Here is a 20,000-nt window from a genome sequence, read left to right as displayed (position 1 = left end):
GTTAAGGGCAAGGCAGAATAGCACCAGTGACATAGAGTCACCCTGGAATATCCCTCTTTGAATTTTTATCCATGGAATAATAATTTGTCCTTTATCATGGCTTAATTGCATAGTGGTCTGTCACTGTTTCATGGTCACTTGTGATGTAATCAATCAGTGTAGGGTGTATCTTGCACATTTTTAAGCACTCTTTTATCCATGAATGTGGGATACTGTCAAATGCTTCTTTGTAGTCAATCCATGCCATACTTAAATACTTCCCCTTTTTACAGTTATCCAAAAAGATTTTATTTAATAACAAATGATCCTTTGTTGCATATTACTTTCTTTTATTGCCCTTTTGTTCTCTTGCCATAATTGAGTTTTCTTCTGAATGAGTATAAATTCTGTCGGCATCAATTAAAATGTATAGTTCTTATGTCGTTGGGAGGCAGGTTATTGGTCTATAATTTTTAGGGTAGCTTGCAGGTTCACTCTTAAGTAAGAGCATTGTTTTGCCTGTTGTTAGCCAGTGTGGTGTCTGTTCAGGGTGCGCATATAAATAGTTCTTACTCATGGCTAAATCCTCTTGCAAAGATGCTAATACTTTTAAGCAGAAGTTAGATACTGCATCTGGGCCTGGAGTTTTCCAGTTAGAGACTTTTCTCAACTTTGTTTCAATCTCTCTGGCTATTTCATCCCATTTCATATCCTGTACCTTTAAATTTCTTATTATTTCTTTTACTTCTTCTGTCCATTTAGCATCTCTGTTATGATTCACAGGATCTTAATAAATACATCTCCAAAACATATCTATTTCTTCTTTTTTTTTGATCATCTTTCATTTCCTTTTACCTTGTTTCCCAACTCTCTATAAACCTTTTTAGGGTCATCAATAAATTGCTTATTTTGTACTTTTCCTTTATAGTTATCTGCATCTCTTCTAAGGTTTTCTGCCTGTGCTGAAAATTTTAGTTTATTTGCAATAGTGCATGATAGATCCTGATCTGTTCTAATACTGTGCATTGACTTTATCACGTCTATCTTTCTGAGTATTTGTGATCTGTTTCCTCTTCTATACTCTTCTAACAGTGACACCTCTTGTCTTAATTGCTTTATAGTTTTTTTCTGTTTGATACTTCCATGATGTTACTCGACTTCTCCCCTTCCTTTCCCTTACTACCCTGTGTTCTTGTGGTAGAACTTTATCTGTTATTAATTTAGCTGCACAGTAATATATCCTGTTTACTTCTATTATATTGCATGGATCTGTATGGGTAGTTCTAACTACTGTGCTCATTTGTTTTATCAAACTTCTGATTTTTTGGGTTTTATTGACCTTCTGCAGTTTATTTCTTTCATTGATCTTAATATATCTATCGGTATTAAATCAAGCAACTCTTCTCTTAGCTCATTCTCTTCTAAACTGAGGGTACATTGTTTGTTTTCTATTTTCTGTGGGTATTCTATAGAAAGTTCTATAGCATCTTCCTGTGGCACATTCTCTTCAATTTCATCCTGTGTCATCCATTGCTCTGTCATACTGTACTTGTTTGCTATGGAAGGCTCCAAAGTATCTTCATATTTCAACTGATTAGATGCTTCCTGCTCCCCTTGTTTCTCCTTAATTTGGACACCCATTGGTCTATCCTGTTGTGTTGTTCATCATCATCATAAGCCCCCTTTTTCCCATTTTTCTACATGGGGTCAGGGTATTGTGTTAACTGTTGCCAACTCAATTCAGTGCCACACTCATGCCTGACTGTCGCAGATCTTCTTTCACACAATCCATCCACCTCTTTTCTGGACATCCTCGCTTCCTCTTACCTTCTTCCTGTTTGAGAAATCATACTCAGTCAGGCACACTGGTCACCAGGAAAGTCTAAAATTCCATGAACTACCAAGGTAGAACACAAGTTCTTTAATGTTCCAATATACCACACAGATTTAGTGCTTTCATTCCACAAGGGAACTTCATCAGAATAACCCAGCACTAATTGATTAACAATTAAATAGTCAAACCACTTAACATAACAATACTCCATTGGTCAGTACCTAATTGACTAACTTAACAAGGTACAACAGTGAATGCAACAGTAAAGAATGCAGCAGTGAAAAAATCCAGCAGTGAAAATGTTGTTATACTGTGGTCAAGGTGACTGTATAAGAATACACACATAAAAAATGCACACATAAAAAAATGTACACATAAAAAAGCTTCAATAACCATAAAAAATGTAAACATCCCATAACATAGCCTTATTTTAAGGCTCTTTTCTTTAAGGCTGGTAGGATGGAATAGTGTTCATTCAACCCAGGGGCTGAAGAGGCATCAACCTTTAGTTGCCACATTAACTCACAATACTTGAGGCTGGTTTCCCAGTTCTCACCTCTCTCAAAACATTTTACCTGCTCCAACATCCAAAATTTAAAAGAATAGTCCTCACATAACAAAGTATGTTTAAATAATCCATTGGTTTCTCTTTTCCTAGACATCTCATAGAGGTGTTCATAAATTCTCTGTCTCAAAGTTTTTTCCGTTTTGCCAATATAAAATGCAAAACACAAGGAACAATAGGCAAGGTTTACCACCCCTTTAGAATGACAATTAAAACACCCCTTACTCTTTAATAGCCCAATAGGACCCACCAAATTCAGTTGATTCACATTGACTACATAGGGGCATTGGGGGAACCTTCCACATTTGTGTGTGCCTATCTTTACTCTGGAAGTTGAATCAACTTTACGACTTTCAAAAATATTCTTAAAATTCCATCCCCTTCTCAAACTGAACCTCAATTTCCCAGAGAACATATCAAGACTGTTAGGCATACTTGCAAAAATGTCCCAATAAGTCTGTATTATATTTTTCATGAGGTGGGTATCTCGGTGAAAATCCATCACAAAATAGGTGTCACTACAAGGTGGTGCATCAGTGTCCCTCCCATCCATCTGTATCGTCATTGGCCCAAAAGAACCAGAAGCTAACCCCCCCCCCCCCATTCTCAAGGGACAGAATGGGCATATATCTCACTCCTCACTCTTGTAAAATCTGATCAGTCAGGGAGATAACCAGAGCTTCAGGGTAACCACGTCTAACAAAAAGTTCACCTATATGCTCTAGTTCAGATATCAATTCTTCCCTCAGTGCGGTCATGCGGGCTGCAGTGACCATCTGTCCCTTGACAGTGTTCCTTTTCTGGGAATAAGGATGTTTACTCTTAAAGTGAAGATAAGAATCAGAAAAATATTTTTACAATACAAAGAGGAAACATATTTCCTTAAATCATTCCTAATTTGCACATCCAAAAAGTGAACCACTTCTTCCGTTACACTGGATGTAAATTCTAAAAACATAGTGATGTGGTTAATAAAATCTAAAAAGGGTTCAATAATCTCCTTGGGTCCCTTCCACACAATAAAAATATCATCCAGGTAACGGAAATAACATCTAATATGCTCGTGAAAGGGGGAGGTAAATAAAAAATGCTGCTCCCAATATGTTAGAACTATATTAGCACAAATGGGGGCACAGGAGGCCCCAATAGCTAACCTGTTATATCTGTTTGTGATATACTCCCTGGAAAAACAGAAAATTGTTCCTGAGGATGAGTTCCATATTCTCATGAACTAACCAAAAGTTTAATGGGAAGAGAAAGTCAAAGCCCACAATGATCTCAAATCAGGCTAATCCAGTGTCCTGAGGAATCACACTAAACAAGTCCTTAATATCTATCGTCAGGAAGATATAGTCCACATTAAAATCCACTTCCTTAAACTTGTTCAAAAATTCCCAGGAATCTATTAAAATGTGATGAAACAACCCGTAAAAGGGTTTCAATTTGTTATTTATGTATAAAGCCAAAGGCTGTGTCTAAGAGCTGGAAGAAGAGACAATGGGTCTCAAGGTGTGTGGGGGGGGGGGGATTGGGCATCCTTGTGAGCTCTGGGAATCCCCAAAATGCCAGGAATTACTGGCTAGGGTACCCACAAAAACTCATATAGCTGTCTATCAATGACACCTTGAAGCAGGTTGTCCTCCAGGATCAAATCCAAATTCCTGTAAACCAGGTTAATCTCACTCCTAGATACCTCCTGGTATTTACCATCCCCATGGAGTATCTCTAACACTTTACCTGTGTAAATCCGTTCCTCCATGAGGACAACCCCACCCCCTTGTCTGGCTTCATAATCCTAATTTGGGTCTAGTTTATTCCCGCAAAAGCCAAATCGGTCAAATACAATTTGCGTGACACATAACGAGCAAAACGCGAGTATGTCGAATGCACTAAACCACAAAAGTGGAAATGTCGAATTCGCATAGTTGGCCCATCTGCGGAATAGCTCCCTAAGGTAAGTGTGTGATAGTTCCGGACCTTAGGGATAGGGTGCAGGTTAAGGTAAGTGCATAAATAAGTAATGTATGTAAGGTTTAGTGTAGGGTTTTGTTAATTGTATGTGTGTGGAATATTTAGTTTGTTTGGGAATAGCTCAGTAGGGTAAGTGTGCGGTAGTTACGGACCTTAGGGTTAGGGTTAGGGAGGAGTTAAGGATAGTGCAGATAGTTGTGTATGTATGCTTTAGTTTTAGTGTAGGGTTAGAAGTAGGGTTTTGGTGCTTTACTTTAGGGTTAGAAGTAGGGTTTTGGTTAGTGTGTATATGTGTTGTTTTTTACTGTGTTTCGGTAGGTAGTATGTTGCGGGAGGTGGGGTTGGCCAACTATGAGAGATCGAGATTTTGAATTTCGCTGTTTAGTGTGTTCAACGTATTCATATTTCACTTGTTATGGTTTGCACAAATTATATTCGATGATTCGGCTTTTGCGGGAATAAGCTAGACCCTCCTAATTCTACTATCCCTGATGATACCAAAAAGCAATTCCCTCTCTTCCTTAGATAAATTTCCACAAACATAATGGCTCTTATTCTGGGCATTAAAACATGGGTGAAAAGTACTACTGCTCCTTAATAGATTATTGTGTTGGGAAATACTACCACCCCCAAAAAAGACATTGAAGTTAAGATTTCTCACAAAATGTTTAGTGTCCAACACCATTTTGGCCACTGACACAAATCTACTGGGAACAAAAGTAAAACCCTTTTGAAATAATTCAAAATGGGTAACTGAGGGTTCTATATCACTGTAGTTAAAAATATAAAAATCATTGTAGGAATAAACAGATCCATCAGCTTTTAAATCACCTAGGTGACCCCCATTTAATACCTCCTGTCCCTGCCCCGCTGTCTCCTGACTGTTTTTTTTTTCAGTTATTTGTGCTTTGTACACACACTTTCCACCTTGTTTGCATCTTCCTGTCTGTCCCAAATCTTCCTCACCAGATTGTCTTCTGCTTTTCTACACATGTACCCAAACCACCATTCTCTTTGATCTTTTCTGCAGTTGGAGCTAATTTGGTTTTTGCTCTTATGTCCTCATTTCTTCATTTGTCCCACAGTGTGCATCCTATCACCTTTCCCAGGCACTTCATTTTCATCACCTCTAGCTTCTTCAACTGTTCTGCCTTTACTGCCCAGGTTTCTGTACCATACAGTAGTACTGACAAATTCAGAAAACCAGTGCTAAACAAAAACGAGTAAACAATCCACAAAGCATTGAGTAGAGGAGAAGCCAGGCATCGGACAGCTGAAGTAAAATGGCAAAGTTTATTATATAGATCGAACACAAAACGTGAAACGCTAAACAACCACAACGCGTTTTTCGTCAATACAGCAGACTTCATCAGACAAAGACACAACCTTAAAAACACATATATATATATATAGTGTACCAAAATTCAAATAAGCCAATAGATAGGTATCTCATGAATATACAATATTTTTGTCACTAGATGGGAGTATTTGCAAGAATTTTTACAGTAAAGTAGGTTGCATCATTTACTCCTTCTGTTTCTTTGCTTTTAATGTTTATTAATTTACCTTTTACCAATTCATTATCGTTTTTGATTTACAAATCCTTGAACCCCAGTGATGACATTACATTATATTATTTTATTGTAATTTGAATGTATTTATTTTTGTATTTCAAGAAAGCACGCCTATTAAGTATTGTATATTCATGAGATGCCTATCTATTGGCTTATTTGAATTTTGGCACACTATATATATATGTGTGTTTTTAAGGTTGTGTCTTTGTCTGATGAAGTCTGCTGTATTGACGAAAACGTGTTGTGGTTGTTTAGCGTTTCACGTTTTGTGTTCAATCTATATAATAAACGTTGCCATTTTACTCAGCTGTCCGGTGCCTGGCTTCTCCTCTACTCAGTGCTTTGTGGATGGTTTATACAGTAGTACTGGTCACACCACTGTCTTGTACACCTCACTTTTCAGCTTCTTTGGCACTCTTCTGTCATAGACTACATCTGATACTCTATGCCAGTTGGCTGCAGCCCCTCTGATTCTAGCTTTCACCTCTTCATTCAGACTACCCTTCTCCTCAACTACTCCTCCCAGATACTTGAAGCTGTTTACCTGTTCCACTATCTTCCCTTCTATCTCTATTCTCAACTTCTTCTGATTTCCCCAATTTGCTGCCATTACCGCCATCTTATCTGTGCTTAGCTTCATCCCATGTGCCTTCAGATTTGCATTCCATTCTCCTATCCTTTGCTGAAGTACTAGCTCAGAGTCTGCCTGTACTGCCACATCGTCTGCATACAGCAGCTTTGTTTATCTATCCCCACCATCCTGTTTGCTAATGTAGTTCATCACCGGTATGAATAGCACTGGGCTGAGAACTAAACCCTGGTGTATACCCACTCCCACTGGGAACCCATCTGTGAGGTCAAACATTGTTCATACTTGAGTCATTGGGTCCTTGTATATAGCCTGTACTAATTCTACCAATGTTTCTGGGACGTCAAACCACCAGAGTCCTAGCTAAATCAGCTTTCTTGGGACCTTATCATATGCTTTCTCCAAGCCTAAGAATGCCCAGTTGGACTCTCTCCTTATCTCTACCTTCTTCTCAACTATCTGTTTCACTTCAAACATCGGATCAGTTGTGCTGCATCCTGATCTGAATCCAAACTGCTCATCTCCCATCTTACATTCCACTACTCTGCCTTTTCATTTATCAGTCACCCTCTCCAGAACTTTCATGCAATGTGATAGGAGTTTGATGCTTCTGTACTGCGCACAGTTGTGGAAGTCCCCTTTGTTCTTGTACACTGGCATGTGTCTGTTTATTCTCCAGTCATCTGGGATACGCCTTTCTATCCACACTGCTATTAGTAACCTCAGGAGCCACTTCTCCCCATCTCACCTATCATCTTTATCGTACCTGCTGTGACCTTATCTGAGTCTGCTGCTTTCCCTGACTTCATCTTCCTTAGTGCTGTTTTTACTTCTTCTAGGGTGGGCTCCTCTTCATCTCTCATTGTAGGCTGTTTCTGGGGCAGTGCAGCTTCTGTGGGGTTTTCTTCATTCTGAAGCTGCTGGAAATACTCCTTCCATCTGCCTTTGATGTCCTCTGGGCTGGTGAGCAGGTTGTTGCTGGCATCCCTTATGAAGGGTGTCTGACTATATTCTTTATCTTTCTGTCTTTGCCTTGCAACCTGATATAGTTTCTTTGTGCCCCTTATTGAATCACTTTCCAGAAATTGGTACAGACCCTCTGATGCCCTATTCTTTGCTATTGCAACTTTTTTTCTTAGCTTCTTTGTTAGTAAACCAGTAGTCCTTCCTAGCCTGGTCAGTATTTTCTGTCTCCCACTTCTTCCTGCATTCCTTTTTCCTTTTCATGGTTTCCTGGACTTCTGCATTCCACCACCAGCTTTCTTTATGTACCTTATTTCCATGCCTGGCTCAGCCACATATCTTTTCTGCAGCCCTAACACATGATGTTTTTAGGTGCTGCCATTCTTCTTTATCTCCTCCTATTTCCTCCTCTTCATGGTGTGCTAGAACCCTGAGTAATTCTTTGAACTGTTGTACTTTCTCTCCAGTCAACTTCCAGGTCTTCAAACTGGTCTCTGTTCACCTTAGAGCCTTCTCTGACCACTGCTTGCAGCTGATTGTGGCAACTAGTGGTTTATGCTGTGGGCTGACTGTTTCACTGGGGATGACTTTGTAATCATGGATTCTCCCCCAGTGCCTTTTCCTTACTAGGAGGAAGTGCACCTGAGTTGCATGTTGACTGTTCTTGTATGTGATCTTGTGAATGTCTCACTTTCTGAACCATGTGTTGGCTACTGTCAAGCCATTTGCCAGACAGAAGTCTAGAATGGCTTCTCCTTTTTTCCTGTTGCCCCACCCATGTGTACCCAGGCAGTCCTCATATCCTGTTGGGTCTGTCCCGATATGTGCATTCAAGTCACCCATTATCAACACCAATTCATGTTGTCCTGCTTTATCTAGTAGGTCCTGCAACTGTTGTCTAAATGTACTCTTTTCCTCACTATCACAACCCTGCTGTGGAGCATAGGCTGAGATTATGAATACTGCCCTGTCATTACACTGGAGTCTGACTGCCATTAATTCTGATGATATCCCTTACTGCGTTCTGAAGCCTCTCTCTCATCACAATTCCTACACCATTTCTAGCCTGCCCTCCAGCTGAGTAATAGACTCTGGATCCTAAGCCAAGTGGCTTTTCTGCACTGCCCTTCTATCTTATCTCCTGGATACATCCAGTCTCCTCTGTATCATGTCATCCACTTCCAAGCTGCATCCTGTTAGTGAACCTGCATTAAGCGTAGCAATTGTCAGTTCATTTTTGGCAGGTTGGTTGGTTTTATGTCCAGCTTTCGCTCAACAGAGCTATCCCAGATAACCCAGGCTGGGCAACTAGACACCAGCCAGCCAGTAGCTTATTGACCCAGGGCTGCTGGGCTTTATGTGTTGTTACCCGAGTTAAATTTTCTACACTAAATCCTTCCCTTTGCATGTACTCCATAACCTCAGTTTCTATTTCTTTAACTTCTCCATTACTATCTGGATGTCTATTTCTTTTCAAATATCTTTGGTGCTGCTCTTTTTGCATTGATTAGTTTTGCTTTCCCCTTTGAATATATATTGCACCATATTAAGTCTCTCTTTCTTTCCCATGTCCATATTTCTTCTTCAGATGTCTCCAGCTCCTTTTGTTTCTCCTTACTTTGGTGGCTGGTTGTTCCATTATGCTGTGATATGACCTGTGTTAGACTTTCTACACTGAATCCTTCACTTTGCAAATATTCTATAACTTCAGCTTCTATTTTTTAACCTCTACTTGACTAATATTATGTTCTACTTTATCTCTTTGTCATCTTATTTTTTTATTGTGACATTTTCCATGTCCGGATCCCTTTGCCTATATTTCTCTTCAACTATCTTTGGGGCTGCTTTTTTGTGTTGATTAATTTGGTTTTCTTCTTTGCATAAATATCGTCTTTCCCATGTCTATATTTTTTTACACCCACTAAACATATCTAAATTTTGTTCTTTAATTTTTTGCACTTCCTCAGTTGCTTCTTTTTCCAAACGTCAAAAGGTTTCTTGGTCTATATAGCGTTTTTCACGAATCTGTTGTATTAATGAATACAATTTTTTATTTGAAGCTATTGACAGTTTTTCTTGTGGTAGTATTCTTCATTCCTCTAATTTGTCTCTTAATCTTTTCATATATATTTTGTCTGGAAATTCTGGGTTTCTTGCATAATGGTAACAATACATAATGTCTTTCTTATCCTCAATAGTCCAGTCTATCATCTGTATAGCTCTTTTTTGGCTTATCAGTTTTTGTGATTTTTGTGGATTACTACTTTCTTTTACAATAGGGAGGGGGGCTATCCACCCCCTGGGCCTGGCCTAACCCCATTGTAGGAATATTTCCATGTCCTGAGGATTCTACTTTTTCTAGTCCTGGTACCAGTGTGCCTACCAGGATTGGGCACTTTTTCCTGGGACTTGTGCTGCCAGCTATCTTCTTTATTTTTACTTCTGTCCATGATATCTTCTTCTTCTTTTGGCTGCTCCCATTAGGGGTCACCACAGTGGATCATCTGTTTCCATTTCTTTCTGTACTCTGCATCTTGCTCTGTCACACCAACCACCCGCATGTCCTCTCTCACCACATCCATAAACCTCATCTTAGGCCTCCCTCTTTTCCTGTTACCTGGCAGCTTCATCCTTAGTATCTTTTTCCCAATATACTCTGCATCCCTCCTCAGCACATGTCCAAACCAACGTAATCTTGCCTGTCTGGCTTTGTCTCCCAACCTTCCAACCTGGGCTGACCCTCTAATATACTTATTCCTAATCCTGTCCAACCTCGTCACACCCAGTGCAAATCTTAACATCTTTAATTCTGCCATGTCCAGCTCTGATGCCTGCCTTTTTGTCAGTACCACTGTCTCCGACCCATATAACATAGCTGGTCTCACTACCCTCTTGTAGACCTTCCCTTTCACTCTTACTAGTACTCGTCTATCACAAATCACTCCTGACACTCTTCTCCACCCACTCCATCCTGCCTGTACTCTCTTCTTCACCTCTCTATAAAATACAGTCTGTACATCAGTATCATCTTCATGAGAGAAAGCATATGACAGGGTGCCTAGAGAGGTGTTGTGGTATTGTATGAGGACGTCAGGAGTGTCAGAGAAGTATGTAAGAGTGGTATAGGATATATACAAGGGTAGTGTGACAGTGGTGAGGTCTGCGGTGGGAGTGATGGATGCGTTTAAGGTGGAGGTGGGGTTACATCAAGGATCAGCTCTGAGCCCTTTCTTATTTGCAATGGTGATGGACAGGTTGACAGACGAGATCAGACAGGAGTCCCCGTGGACTATGATGTTTGCAGATGACATTGTGATCTGTAGTGAGAGTAGGAAACAGGTGGAGGAGACCCTGGAGAGATGGAGATATGCTCTAGAGAGAAGAGGAATGAAGGTCAGCAGGACTAAGACAGAATATATGTGTGTGAATGAGAGGGAGGATAGAGGAATGGTGAGGATTCAAGGAGTAGAGGTGGCGAAGGTGGATGAGTTTAAATACTTGGGGTCAATAGTTCAGAGTAACGATGAGTGTGGAAGAGAGGTGAAGAAGAGAGTGCAGGCAGGATGGAGTGGGTGGAGAAGAGTGTCAGGAGTGATTTGTGACAGATGAGTACCTGTAAGAGTGAAAGGGAAGGTCTACAAGAGGGTAGTGAGACCAGCTATGTTATATGGGTTGGAGACAGTGGCATTGACTAAAAGGCAGGAGTTTGAGCTGGATGTGGCAGAGTTAAAGATGTTAAGATTTGTACTGGGTGTGACGAGGCTGGACAGGATTAGGAATAAGTATATTAGAGGGTCAGCCCAGGTTGGAAGGTTTGGAGACAAAGTCAGAGAGGCAAGATTATGTTGGTTTGGACATGTGCTGAGGAGGGATGCTGAGTATATTGGGAAAAAGATGCTAAGGATGAAGCTACCAGGTAACAGGAAAAGAGGAAGGCCTAAGATAAGGTTTATGGATGTGGTAAGAGAGGACATGCAGGTGGTTGGTGTGACAGAGCAAGATGCAGAGGACAGGAAGAAATGGAAACAGATGATCCGCTGTGGTGACCCCTAATGGGAACAGCCAAAAGAAGATGATGATGATGATGAGGGTCCACTTCATGAAGGTACTCACCAAGACTTCAGGATGAATTCAAGTGATAAGAAAAGGTTAGCAATGATAGAATACATCAGTATAGTTCATTAAACAGCAATAAAAAAGCAGTTCTTTTTCTTACAAAAGTAGCAGCATAGGGTAACTGTTAAGTAGTTGGTCAAATAGTTAAATATAGCTGTGGAGCTATAGGAGGCAGTGATGGTATATTTAGTTCTAGGAGGGTAGGAAGTGGTATTAGAAGGATTAGGTAGGATGGGAACACTATTAACTAAGAATCCTGTACGACACCAAATGTACAGGCACAGAGATTCCTGGATTTTGTAAACACAAACTCCCTGGACCAGATTGTCAATACACAAACCCACAGTGCAAACGTACTGGATCTGGTCCTCACTAATATGGGAGAGTGCTGCACACCCCCTATTGTAATGTCTTCCTTGGTAAGGTCAGACCACAAAATGGTCTCCTTTGAAGAAAAATGAAACCTGAACCCCCAGGTAAACCTGAAATATTCAGGAACTACTCTAAGACTAACTTCCTGCTAATAAATAAGAACTTGGCAAACTTTCAACCCCCTGTAAACCCTGAGAACACTGCTGCCTATGCAGAACTGTTCACAAAAAACATACACAAGCATGTTAATAGCTTCAGAAAGGCAGCTATCTAGGAAGAAGTACAAAACTAACCAAAAAACAAGCCACCCTGGTGGAATCACAAAATCAATACGCTGTATAACAGAAGGAAGAAAATCATGGCAAAAATTAGGAGGTGTAGAACCCAGCAGGATAAAATCACTCTCTGCTTGACATGTATGGGCAGTCTGTTCCAGAGTCTGGGGAGTCTCTGGGTCAGGAACCTATCCCTCCAGCATGTTTTGTTCATTGTGATGACAAGGTTTAGATCCCTGGAGTGCGTGGTTCTGAGGGACTGGGATTTCTTTAAGTGGAGCATGTCCAACAGCTCTGGGTTTGACATGGCCTTGTATGTTAAGCAGAGATCACCTCTGAGTAGACGATATGAAACAGAGTATAGCTGGAGTTTTTTTAGATGGTCAGCATAGGGCATCTGCTTTAGGCCTGTGATTCTTTTAGTATGGTATTTCTGCAGCCTTTTCAGTTGTAGCAGATGTCTTGAGAAGTACATATCAAACGAGGCATTGTATTCTATAATGGGTCTAATGAGGGATGAGTACAGTGGGACAATGACCTCCTTTTTTCTGGATGAAAAGTCCTTAGTAATGAGGTGTGCCACATAGAAGGATTTCCTGACTGTTGTGGCAATGTGGTTATCGAAGGTGAGTCCACTGTCCACCTGTGTCCCTAAGTCTCTTCTCACACTTTCAGTGTTTAGTGTACTGCCACCTATGTGGTAATTCATGGGCACATGTTTTTTTCCCTAAAGAGATAACTATACATTTCCTATTACTGAGCTTGAGCCCATAGCTCTGGCACCAAACATTTCTTTCTGTAAGGCCCTTTTGTAAAATATCCACAACATTTGTGGATTCAATAATGGCTCCAAGTTTGCAGTCATCTGCAAACTTTGTTAGCCAGAGTCCGTTAGTGTTGGCCTGTACTTCAGAGAAGTAGATGCCAAACAAGAGCAGTCCCAGGACTGAACCCTGAGGTACTCCACTTGTCACTTTTCTGGATCTGTATTTGGAGTCAGCCACTTTTACAGTGTGGGTTTTGTCAGTAAGCCAGTAGACAACCCACTGAGTGATGTAGGAATTAATGCCCAGCTTAGTAAGTTTATCTATGATTCCAGAGTGGGGGATGGTGTTGAAGGCCTTGGTGAGGTCCAGATAGGCTGTGTGGACCACCTTACCCTTGTCCACAGCTCTGGAGACTGATTTAAAGAAGTCAGTCAGGTTCAGGAGACAAGATCGTCCCTTCACGAAACCAAACTGGGTGGAGTCCAGTGTTTGAAGGTTGCCAATCTCTTTGTTTATAAGGTCCATGATAATATGTTCCATGGCCTTGCAGATCAGGCTCATCAGATTGATAGGGTGGTAGTTCCCAGGATCCAAGGTGGATCCCCCTTTGTGGAGTGGGATAACTGTAGCTGTGCACCACTCAGTGGGCACAAAGCCTGAGGTGAGGCTACGATTAAACTTGATACTTAGGTGAGGTGCCAGTTAATTTTGTAGTTCATGTAGTACACAGCCCGAGATGTCATCTGGTCCCATGGATGCTGTATTCTTAGCTTTGGAGTGTGCAGTTTTTAGCTGTGTGGCCGTTATTACCAGAATTTGGCAATCTTTTGGTATTGAGATGTGGCCTTTAGGGGGTGAGGGGGGGGTGAAGTTGGCACTGAATCGATCTGCCAGGATATTGGCAATATCCTTGGGATCAGTATATTTACTGCCATTCTGTTGTAGCTCAGAGCAGATCTGAGCATTGGCATTTAGATTCTTGACATAGCTACAGAATGCCTTGTGGTTGTCTTTGGAATCTTTGGCAATTTTATTTTCATAACTAGCTTTGGATTTTATGAGGGATCTCAGCTTCTTACTGAGGCTGGTAAGGGAGTTTTTTGCATCCTGGGATTTTCCTCTTTTCTGCAACAGTTTCTTTCTTTTGTTGTAAAATTTGTTTATGGCAGGGGACCACCAGATTGGCTTCCCTTTTTTGTAGGAGAGCGTCTTCGTTCTATTTGGGATGGCACGATTCATGCACGAGTGGATGTGCTCGTACAGTGTCTTAGTGTAGTTTTCAGCAGTTGAACTTTCAGTTCCCATCTGCATAGGTGTCATGAAGTTTATCACTTCTGACTTGAATAGCATGAAATTGGCTTTGGAGAAGTTTTTACAAGCACCACCCTCTTCTTTGTAACATTAATTACTGTCAGTATAGCATACTTATGTCTAACACAAAATCATTAGTGGTTTAACTTTAATTAAGTTTATACTCTTCATATGTCCCCTTGAAGAGAACAATGCTTCATTATGCTTCACGCTTACCTTTGTAATCAATGTGAGGAAAGGTCAGATACCTGGCTCTTCTACCCCTTTGATAGTAAACTCCTCAGTCTGTGGGTTCACCATTATTGATTCGATTTAACTGACCTTCAGTCCATAATTTCACCGACTTCTTCCTTCGCTTCTACTCAGTATATTGACATTGACCATGTCCATCAGGTAGTAAAAATAAAAGAAAATCAGCATTATCTCAGGCACTGTATCTTCCTTCACCTGCATCCTTTCTTATGTTGGTACAATAGCACATATGTTTGATGCTTCCATGGTTCTTTTCTCACAACCCAAATCATCTAATCACACTCTCTACATTTTTCTGGGTTAATTTTACCTTCCCTCTCCTGCCACCTTCAGGCTGCTGTCTACTTTCTTTGTGCCTTCTCTGTCTCCCTGGAGTTACTCTGTATTCTATCCACCACACTCAGGTTCATCCTTTAACTTTGTTGGTCTTCCTGTTTCTTAAAGTGTGATGTGTCTCTTTCAGCTTCTAAGTTGTGCCCTACATCCACATATGCCAGTGTTGATCATTTTCCTTTGCTGTGTGCACCCCTTTTATTAAGGACCTCAATTTGTACTATGTAAATTTCCTTCAGTCCCTCAGAGTTTCCTCTTGTTCAGCAAGTCCTGTTGGCTATCCATCATTTATCCTACTCCACCATCTCTTCTCCCTAAAGGCTTTGTCAAACCCTCTTTGCGTGTCACTGTCATCATCTCATCTGTATTCCTAAACTGCTATCTTCTGGCCTGTGAGTTGATATACAGGATACAAGATCAGTCATTCTCTCTGTAACCAACAAGCCTTACCAGAATAATATGCATTCCATAAACTGAACCCACTTCAGATATGTATCCCTGCTGGAGTCATCCAGGTAGCAGACACTTACCCCTATAATCACTAAGTCTTTGGCCTCTCTTGACATCCCAACCGGGTACAGATTTATCTTCTCAGTAGACATATTATATAGCAAATGGCAAGAACAATTTTTCAATCTCTATGTCTTCCCTTGTCATGTGTGAGGGAGTGGCATTTGAGGAAATCCACGACATTTTCCATTCATCAGGGAAGCTGCCACAGTTTATCTCTAAAACACTTACTATGTCCACTCCTACTATCCTTCAGATAGCCTAATATGGCACAAGTTATTGTGCCATGGTCCAATTTTGAAAGTCGCTATCTGCTTTGAAGCTTCTGTACCTGCTCTTTTAGATACTCCACCTCCCACCACTCTTCCATGGAAGCCATGATGTCACTTGCCTCTCTGCTTGAAGCCATTCATATGTCACTGTTCTTCTAGTCTGTCTTGCAATTTAGCCATATTTAAAGAGACCCATACAATATTTTTTCCAGAATTATATATACCACCTTCTCTCTTTTATAAAACAACTGCTAGTGACCACTTGTTTTGGTCATAACAGTAATGTTACTTAACTCATAGACCAAGGTGTCCATGCAGTCATTTTATAAGTGAGCTCCTCTGGTCTGAGAGGAACTCTAGTTTGAACTTTTTTGTTAAGGAAGAGAACATTACATTTCTTAATTAATATATTGATTCAAATTGATGTGTGTGTAATATTTTTTCATCCCTTTACTTCCAGAAGGCTAATTGTTGGACATGCAGTGAAAAAGCTCCTAATTGCATGCAGGAAGACAGATGCAGCACTTTGTATGCCAAAGTAGTGTATGCAGATGAATGGAGTATTTATTGAGCTGTGGCTGCTCAATGCTTACACTTCCAGCTTTACCACAATGTCTATGCATTAACAGATGCAAAGTTCTGCTTAAGAATCGCTAGTTTATCAGAAATGTGGCCAAGACATCAGCCATCCTGAATCTAGAATGCAGTATTGAGTGCCCATGAATGTGGATGACTGACAATAACACATATTCATACATCTTATTACACTGCAAAGCTGTCCCAATTGCTGTTAATAAGCTATTTTAGATAAAAAAACTTTCCAGTTAAACATTCAATTTAAACAGCAATGTCACAAACCTGCAGGCAGACCCCAACAGCGTGGTCAAAAAGTTAAAAAGAACTTATAATAATTTTTTTCAAGCCTTCACGAAATATAAAATTATTAATGTTTGCAACCTAAGTTTATTATCCAGTTTAAATAATTTACCTGTGATACCTTTTTCTTTTAACAAGAAGATTTATACCATCCAGTTTTTGTGTAGGCTTAAAAAATTAGTTATGCTGTCTTGCTGTTATACTAGTAGCTCAGTAATAAAGGAAAATAATAAAATATTCTTTGGTTTCTAGCCATGTGTGCTTCTCTTTAAATACAAGCAGGTGTTTATCCTGTTGATTCTTTCCCCTCCTGTTTCAGTTTAAACACTCATATGTATTAATATAATCTGTATCTATATCTATATATGTGCACACACACACACACACACACACACACACATATGTATATATATATATATATATATATATATATATATATATATATATATATATATATATATGTGTATATAAATTTATTTATTTTATTTTATTTAACATTTGTTTACTGGGAAAGTCCAACTTGAAATGAAGCCAATTTTCAGCGGAGGCCCGGGAAGAAATGCTCCAGATGCATGTCTTTGTAACATGGGGGAAAACTGGAGTACCCTGAGAAAGGCCACATGAACGTAGGGAGGACTTGCAGACTCTGCACAAAAGGAACTCCAGCTGAGAATCAAACCAGAGAACCTAAAAACTTGTTTTTATGGGGGTGAGGAGCTGCACTGCACCCCCACACAACCATTTTCTTTTACATTGTTTGTTTTAATGAACATTTTGTTTTGAGTTTTGGGGAAGCTGTTTTAGGTATGGTAGGTAGTTTGGTGGCTTTGGGGGCTGTAGATATTCCATGTGTACTTCTGTGTGTTTATAGGAAAGCTTGGCATGCAAAAATATTCTCACACATGATGTTAATATGTGCACATTGACAGCACACTTACCTGACATTATAATGACAGAAAAAAAATATTTAAAAAGTAAACAAGTCACCTTTTCCACCTAGTTAAACTGATTTATAAAGAAAATAAACAGACATTCATCCAATTGATTAAATGAACAAATAAATAAATATGTAAATAAGTAATCAGACCACAGATTTTCAAACATGCTTTGAGTATTGTTATTGTCAGGGAAATAGTTTTAAATAATTTAATGTGTATGGGTGGGGTTAAGGGTAGAGGTAGGGTTAGCATTTGGGTTAACATATATATGAGTAAAGTGGTGCATGGGATAAAGTAATACTGGTCAGAAGAGCCAAGCACTGTGCTCTCTCATTTATGATGTCAAACACACCATGCTGTGCACCAATTGTCTCCACCATGACAATGGTGGAATCAGTCTGTGTTTGTATCAGTGAGTAATATCCATTGTGACTCCAGCTTTGAGAAATAAGCTGGGGTCACCTCCCTGCCACCCTATACTGCCCTCCCCATGCTCTGCAGTGGTGCTGTTTCCCACTGCTTATACATGAGTAGGTAATGAGGGTCTTCCCTATATAGGGCTGCATGGCATGACCTGCCCTTCTGTTTCCTCTTGAAAAAAGGGAACAGATTCTGCAGGCAACATAGCTGTGTCACTCGATATAGGTATAGATAGACAATGTAGACAATGTCTGTGCTGTTGTACCTCCATCCTGAAAGAGCCTATAGGGAAGAAATGGTGATGTTTAACATTCAGAATCTCGTGGCTGTAGTGTACCACACCACCATGTAGTAACATAAGGGAATATCAACCTAGTGCATTGCTGCTTTTGTGCCATTTATGATCCTGTACAGGTTTATATACACATATGGTCATTACCCAAGCACAAAAATGTGCAGCATTGGCTGTAGCACTTCCACACTCTTGAGGTACATGTGTTCCTTTACCATTGCAGGCATAGATGACTTTTGAGCTCTGTACACCACTGCAAAGCATTATTCCAAAAATATTCTCAGTATGCAAGCAGATTTTAAATAATGTGATGAGTACAACAATGTTAATGATGGTTTCTATCTCGCTATTGCAGGATTCATAGTGCAGTTATTATGCTAATGAAGCAACTTTAGTTGCATGTCTCTGAATCACTAAATTAGCAGAGTAGCTAGATGGCCCTACGGTGTATAATTGAGCTTGTGCTTGCCCATGCTCATGCATGATGGACCACAAATCAGCCTGTGCTTACCTGGGCCATTCTGTAGCACTGACAAGGCTGCAGAATTTTGTGATTTACTCCACAGCCTGTAGAGGTACAATGGCATCTTATTGCCATGATTTGCGCCAACACTGGCAATCTACTGTACAGTAAATGAGTATGCAGAGATGCAGTATTTTTTGTGGCAAATGTGTCTTTATCCCTGACCCCTTGGTGTTTGTCCACTGTAGTCACGTGAATCTGCTGTGGCACTAGTCTTGCTACTATGCTGCTTGTCAATATATGTCATGAGGTTTCCAGAACATGTGTTAACATGAATCTGCAATGAACTCCTCCTAGTATCAACATGGGAAGTGACTATGGTTTCTGAAGGGGCTGACATTTGAAGAGCTCCTGTCTAGTACAGGAGGAAAAATATTTCTTCACCTTCTGCATCTGTACTACCATGAACTTCTGTTGCAAACTCCTGTAAGGATCCCCAGTACAAGATGGATGCCTGCACTGTCTTGACAGGATAGTGATTGATGTCATGGATACCACTGTAACTTCACCAATGAGAAGAAAAATCTAGGGAGAGAAACCAGAGCTCTGCAGTAAGTATTATTACCTGGCAACTAGTTTTGGGAAAGTAAGCATTTTTGCATGGCTACATTCAGCCATTGAAATTCATTCACATACTTTCCCCCCTCTTTTAACTTCTGTTTAGCATTCTTTGAGATAAAAAAAATCCTCTGATATCACCTGCTTCACATTGCTAATTGCATTATGTGTGAAATACATTGTAAGTAAGGACGAGACATGCTATCATTCTTCCTACTGTCAGTTAATACCAACAAAGTCAGACATGAGTGACATGGGTGTGATGCCACCATCACAGGTGTGTGTGTGTGTGTGTGTGTGTGTGTGTGTGTGTGTGTGTGTGTGTGTGTGTGTGTGTGTGTGTGTGAGTGTGTGTGTGAGTGCGTGTGTGTGTGTATGTGTGTGTGTGTCTGTGTGTGTGTGTGTGTGTGTGTGTGTGTGTGTGTGTGTGTGTGTGTGTGTGTGTGTGTGTGTATGTATTCTGGTATATGTGCAGTTTGCCTTATTCAGCATTATGTAACTATATGCCCATTGTATCATTAATGCCCAATGCTATTGTCAGCCTGCCATGACTTGCTGTTACACTGCTCATTCCACTGCTCTTGTCTGTACATCTGGTATACCTTTAGATGCAAATATCAGGCAATCAGGTACTTTTGCTTTCTGGTTATTATAGGTAAGGGTGCTGTGTTATTATAGATTGAAGGTGCCCTCTGAGTGTACATGTTGGT

This window comes from Protopterus annectens, chromosome 17.part0, assembly GCF_019279795.1.
Source record: "Protopterus annectens isolate FY-2018-M chromosome 17.part0, PAN1.0, whole genome shotgun sequence".
Classification (NCBI taxonomy): domain Eukaryota; kingdom Metazoa; phylum Chordata; order Ceratodontiformes; family Protopteridae; genus Protopterus; species Protopterus annectens.
The sequence above is the reverse complement of the archived record's forward strand: the minus strand, read 5'-3'. Positions refer to the sequence as shown.